This window comes from Mauremys mutica, chromosome 3 (genome assembly GCF_020497125.1).
Source record: "Mauremys mutica isolate MM-2020 ecotype Southern chromosome 3, ASM2049712v1, whole genome shotgun sequence".
Taxonomy (NCBI): domain Eukaryota; kingdom Metazoa; phylum Chordata; order Testudines; family Geoemydidae; genus Mauremys; species Mauremys mutica.
In genome coordinates this window covers 138,218,044-138,224,662 of record NC_059074.1, presented here as the reverse complement: position 1 = coordinate 138,224,662, position 6,619 = coordinate 138,218,044, and positions in this window count along the sequence as shown.

The window sequence follows — 6,619 nt, the reverse complement described above, 5'->3', positions numbered from 1 at the left end:
AGCACTTCCTGCTGGCAAGCCTATCAGCAAACTCCTGATGTCATAACCCTTCATTACATCACAGAGTCTCTATTGATCACTGAGCCAGCCTAGGTCATGAGCCAGCGTCAGTGACCAGTTGGGGAATGGCAGTTTCTCTCCCACTTCCCTCCTTTGCAGAAAACATATATATACACACAATGAGCTTATAAAGACAGACTTTGCTAGTCACTCAGTGTCAGACAGAGGTCATCTTCTCCTGTGCACCTAGGGACTCTCTGCCCTTCTCGCTACCTGGTCACATCCTCTCTCCCTCTTGGGGTTCTAGGGTTTCCTTCCACCCCGCGTGAGCAGAGCTTCCCTTCCTTCTGGTGGGTATTAATTTCACACTTCAGCTGCACAAGCTCATGTGCGGAGCACAGAGTGACTGAGCTAAGGAAGAGCCTTTCTCCACTTGGGAAAAGTAGGGGAAGGGTGACTTGCAGGTGGCTTTTAATACAGGGGGAAGGATGTTTTTAAAACCAAAATGTCATGGCATTTTTTACAGAAGAGGCAAAACTTTCCTTGTTTTATTCAAGGACAATTCACTAGTGGGGTGGAGAAAAGGATGCACAGCAGCTCCCTATTAGTGTTCTCTTCCATCCAGCAGTCCCCACAGTACAGAAGCCCGGAGGCTCATAGGGGAGCAGGGCTTTTTTTCAAATGGACTGGGGCATTTTTCTTTGAAATGCCTTTTCACTTATTTTGTTATATACCATTGTAGATGAGTGGCCACCTCATGGTGCCCCCTGGCAGCCTCATGGCAGCCCTGCTTGCAGCTCCTCACCTCAGTTTCCCTTCTTGGATCTCCAACTAAACTCCACACAGGGCTTTTCCACTCCACTTACAAAAGCCCTCCTTAGGGGTTGATTTATTAAAGTTCAAAACTCAACACAAAAGTCTTCCCTCCAGCTGGGTACAGCACACAATCCCCTGGTCTGGTCACAGTCCTTTCTGCCTTAGCAAGCTACTCCCAGCCCTTTCCAGCTGGAGCAATTCTCATGGTCTTCCCTGCGGAAGCCTCTCTCCCTCTAGTTCCCTCATCACAGCCACCTTCTGCTCTTTATAGGAAATCACCCGATTCCCCTGAGGTGCGGCTCTGTAATCAGGGTTGGCTTGGCCTCAGGCTCTCCAGCACCAGGGCAAGCCACCCTGTTACAAACATACACAGGAAAACAAGATTTTCTGTCTCAGAGGAGACCAATGGGACATCATGCTCTCTCTCCTGTCTCTACCACTGGTTTATATCAGATGATGTAGCAGAATGTGGAAAAAAAACAACCACCACCATAATCCACCTAATTATTTGTGCAGTCCTATCATTGGTCAGGGAAGGGAAGGAGGTGAGGGGAAGATACCCTCCAGACTCATAGCAATCAGCTTCCCCCTACCTACACATGGTATTGGTTGTTACTTTATTCAGATACTCTTTTAAATTTCTCTGCTGTACTAAACTCTGATTGCCCATGACTAAGTTCAGATGCAGTATTCCTTTTGTCAAAAATATTCCTGTGGGCTTTGAGGAGAACCCCTGGGTCCTGGTTCTATGGGATATAGTAAAATGATGGTACTGAGTGATAGCCACCACAGACTTCATAAGCTTAATTATTTCCTTCCCCTGTAAATCTTCTCCTTCTGAGGTTCAATACCCATAGTATTTACTATCTTTCCTCATCTGTAAACCCAGCTGTACCTGGAACCTGCTTCTCAATTACACATTTGATTCTAGGTCACTGATCCAGACCTGGTCAGTAGTGATCCAACATTGTCAGGCCTGGACAGCAGTTTGGAGGCCTACGTGCAATTAGCAGTGAGCTCAAATACCGCAGCTGACACTCCTTTTAATTAGCCCACTGGTTCTTGGCCTCTGCTGCAACTGCCAACTAAAGAGCGTCACCCCTTTATGCTGGGAACAGACTCCCAGCAAATGTGTGCCAAGCCACCACGTTCTGCAAAGTATTTTTAATTCAGCACTGTCATGGAGTGAACTTATTGGCCAGTGCATCCCCTCATGGCGGGGCAGGACATTACAGTGACTCCACTTCAGTTCCCCCCCACCCCAGACATCAATTTGGCAATATGACAGTTGGTCTCTTCTCACAACTCCAGCCAGATTGTTCATAATCTTACTCCTTGCAAGGTAGTAAAGAGTCCCATGGCCTCGTATCAGGTCACCAGTCACAGCCCCAGCCTGGGCTCTACAGTCTTTGCTTCCTCTTCTCAGAATTCCTATCCCCCTTTTCTGGAGATGGTAGGGGAATCCAGTCCCCTCTCTCCTCTGGGTTCCAGTCCTGGGAATCTGTGTTTAACCAACTAAGACATGCTCCTTCCTACGTCTGTCTACAGGCCCCTTTCCGAGCATTATGCTTTCCAAGCCTCTCTCGGGAAGGCTGACTCCTTGTGCGGCTTCTCGACAGTCTATTGCTGAGAAGCCTCTTCTTCACAGTTTCCAGCCTCGCTGTCATTTTCCTGGAACCTTTTCACCCTCCTTCTCTCAGGGCCAGCCCCAAGAAATGTACCTTACTGTAGGTCTCCTCTCTCAGTCCTTCCCTTTATATTCATGCTTCCTCTATAGACACCACCCAGTCTGATTCTCACCACCTGGGTCTAATCCTTAATTACCTCTTTCCCTTCCAGGTCTCAGAATGGGCTAATTGGGCTGCCCAGCTCCACTTAACCCTATCACTGACATTGTGGGGTTTATACACCTCCATCACATGCACCTATTGTTCCAGGACATATACAAGGGGTAACACCCATAAGCCATTCTGTTTGTTAATTGATTTTCATCAGCAGATCTCAAACCAAAGTGCTACATGAGAGCTAGGTATTATTATATTATTGTACTGGTTTGTGCCTTCGGGATCCTGTACTACTCCTGCTGAAGTCAATGGGACCTTTGTTATTTTCTTCAGTGGAGCATGACTGGGCCCATAGGTCTTTCCTGCAACCTGTTGCATATGGTCACCACTTTGCTCCCACATGGAGCCCCACTGACGTCAGTGAGGCTCCCCACTTCGTGGCAGGTTTGGTGCCTTAGATTGTATTGCATCCTATTCAGGGTCTCACACTGTACCCCCCACCATGGTAGATTCTGAGCCCCTTCTAGACTTAACAAAAGAAAAAGATCTTCCTTTCTATATCCCCCTGGGGTAAAGTAAATTAAGTGTTGTTTTTTCCCCCACTACAATGTTAATATGAAATAGTCAAAGGACTTAGTGTTTGACCATATTTATACATTGCAAAGTCTTACCATTTTCTCAACGGTGCTAAGGGACACAGCATGGTCCAGTGGTTAGTCAGGGGAGTGGGGTCCACTCCTGGCTCTGCCATTTACTTCTTGTATGAACGTATCAAGTTGCTAAACTTATCTGTAAAACAGAACAACATCCCACCTATGAAACAGTTACAGTAAAACCTCATTCATCCTTACTCAGTAGTCTTTGCACTTTATAATGTGTACCAAAGCAGCAGTCTCTGTCCACTTCTGTACAGCACACTGCTGCTAAATCTTTGACAAGTCTTGCGTTACTAAGATTTATTTTTACAAAATGCTGCTTTACATTTACTTGACTATTATACTGATCGTACATATAATAGATCATACATAAAACGGAACTATAACTCAATTATAGCAAAGTACATTGTGAGGCATTAGCTTTGTTTAAAAAATTATTTGTTCGTTGATTTACTTGCCAGTTATGGAATGCATTGATTCATCATTCATTAGTGCAATAGTACAGAGGTTCTGCTGTATTAATCCTATTTACCATTTACAGCGCTTTTCATTTTCCAAGTGCTCTACAAACATTAAATGGTCTTTTCAGATACCTTTAATCCATTCAAGTGAGATTTAAGGAACAGCAAGACATAATACAAAAGAGGTATAATGTCATTGAAACGGACTCTTTGCAAATGCTGAGGACAGAACATACCTTGCCTTATGTGGGTAACACACACACAACCATGCACAAAAGTATTAACAAAACTACCATAATATCTTAAGCATAATTTTTTTCTATTCTGGTTTAAAAATAAAATGTATCTGCAGATTAAGTAATACGATATTGTGCACTTTTAAAGCTACACAGAGTTGGTTTTTGAGGCACATGTTAACTTATCAACAGAAAGCTCCACTGACAAAGAACCACATCGCCTCTGAGAGCAGATATTTGTCCCATCCTATATCAACATTCCCAGGACCAACAAATTCCAAAATATTGCAGGGGAATAAATTAGCAACACTGTTGATTGGGGAATTATATCACCTTTCATCCCAAAGCAACGGATTCTTCTAGAACAGACATCCTCACTAGCAGCTCAGGTGGCCATTGGTTTATTTCCTAGTAATTCACATAATCATAGATTCCTTTAATTTCACTATCAGTGCAGATGTAATTGTCTTATCTGGTGATAAAGCTGTGTATGAGAAAACCCAGTTAGAAAAGCCCAACCAAAAACAAATCAGCCACCATCACTTTGGGTCCTAATTAACTCCTTTGTTAGCCATCATGGCAAAGGAATCATGAATTCATAGATTTTAGGCCAAGAGGGCTCATTAGATGATCTAGTCTGTCCTCCTGTATCACAAGCCATTAAATTTCACCCAATTAACTTGTACTGAGTCAGAGGTGCTGACTTTGAGAGTTCCTGAAGGGGGGTGTTCTTGATCCCCCTCCACCCCAGACTCACTCTACTCCTTCCCCAAATCCCCCATCCCCGCTCCACCTCTTCCTCGCCCTGCTCTGCCTTGCCTTTTCCCACCCCATTCTGACTCCTCCTCCACCTCTTCCTGCCCCCGCTCCTCCCCCTCCTCCCTAGCACCTCCTGCATGCCCCTGAACAGCTGGTCACCGTGGGGCAAGGACTTGGCTGCCAGTGGGTGCTGAGCACTTACTATTTTTTTCCATGGGTGCTCCAGCCCCAGAGCACCCACAGAGTTTGTGCCTATGTACTGAACCCAATAACTTGTGGTTGGCTTAAGCAGATCATCCATACTGGAGCTGAAGGCATAGAAATGAAGAATCCACCACTTCCCTTGGCAGTTAGTTCCAACGATTAGTGACCTTCACTGCTAAAAATGTGCCTTTTTTTTTTCTAATTTGAAGTTGTCTGTATTCAGCTTCCACTGGTTGATGTTAAACTTTTTGCCTCTATTTTAAAGAACCCTTTAGTACCCAGTATTGTCTTCCCATGAAGGAGCATAGATACTAACCAAGTCACCCCTCAATCTTTTTTAGATTGAATCTAAACAGATTGAGGTAAGGCTCTTACTGTAAGGCATTTTCTCTAGTCCTTGAATAACTTGTGGCTTTTTCTTCACCCTCTCCAAATTTTCCATGTTTTTTAAAATGTGGACACCAGAATTGTATGCAGTATTCTATTATCAGTCTCACCAATGCCACAGATAGAAGTAAAAAACATCTCCCTACTCCCATTCACTACTTCCCTGTTGGTACATCCAAGGATCCACATTAACCCTTCCCCCGTCCCCCACAATATCAAACTCAGGGGCGGCTCTAGCCATTTCGCTGCCCCAAGCACGGCGGCACACCACGGGGGGCGCTCTGCCAGTCGCCAGTCCTGCGGCTCCGGTGGACCTCCCGCAGGCTTGCCTGCGGATGCTCCACCAAACCCGCGGGACAAGCGGACCCTCCGCAGGCATGCCTGCGGGAGGTCCACCGGAGCCGCCTGCCGCCCTCCCGGCGACCGGCAGAGTGCCCCCCACAGCAGGCCGCCCCAAGCACGTGCTTGGCGTGCTGGGGCCTGGAGCCGCCCCTGATCACACTGGGAGCTTATGCTGAGTTGCTTGGCCACTATGACGCCCCAGATCCTTTTCAGAGTCAGTGTTTTCCAGGCAGGGGCGGCTCTACGTTTTTGGCCGCCCCAAGCAGTCATGCCCGGGAGGCGCCCCGGAGCCGCGGGAGCAGCGGACCTCCCGCGGGCATGACTGCGGAGGGTCCGCTGGTCGCGCGGCTCGGCTGGACCTCCCGCAGCTGCAGACGGTTCGCAGGTCCGGCGGCTCTGCTGGAGCTGCCGCAGTCATGCCTGCGGGAGGTACAGCTGAGCCGCGGGACCAGCGCCCCCTCCGCAGTCATGCCTGCGGCAGGTCCGGTCGTCCCGGGGCTCCGGTGGACCTCTCTCAGGCATGACTGCGGCAGGTCCGCCGGCCCAGCCGGCCGCCCCCCCCCCCGGGAAAGGGCCGCCCCACGTGCGTGCTTGCCGCGCTGGGGTCTAGAGCCGGCCCTGTTTCCAGGATTCACACCCCCATTCTGTAGGTATGCCCTACATTCCTTGTTCCTAGATTAATAACTTTGTGTTTGGCTGTATTAAAATACATTTTGTTTGAATGTGTGTTTGCAGAGCAATCCAGGACACTATGTATGACTGCCCTTGGCCTCACCATTACTTACCATTATGCCAGTCTTTGTGTTATCTTCAAATTTTAGTACCAGTGATTTTATGTTTAATTCCAGCTCACTGTTGAAAATGCTGAATTGCATTGGGTGTAGTACCAGTTCCTATGGAACCCCACCAGAAACACCCCCATTTAGTGATATTTCTTTTCCCCAATGACAAGTACTTTCAGATCTGTCAGTAGT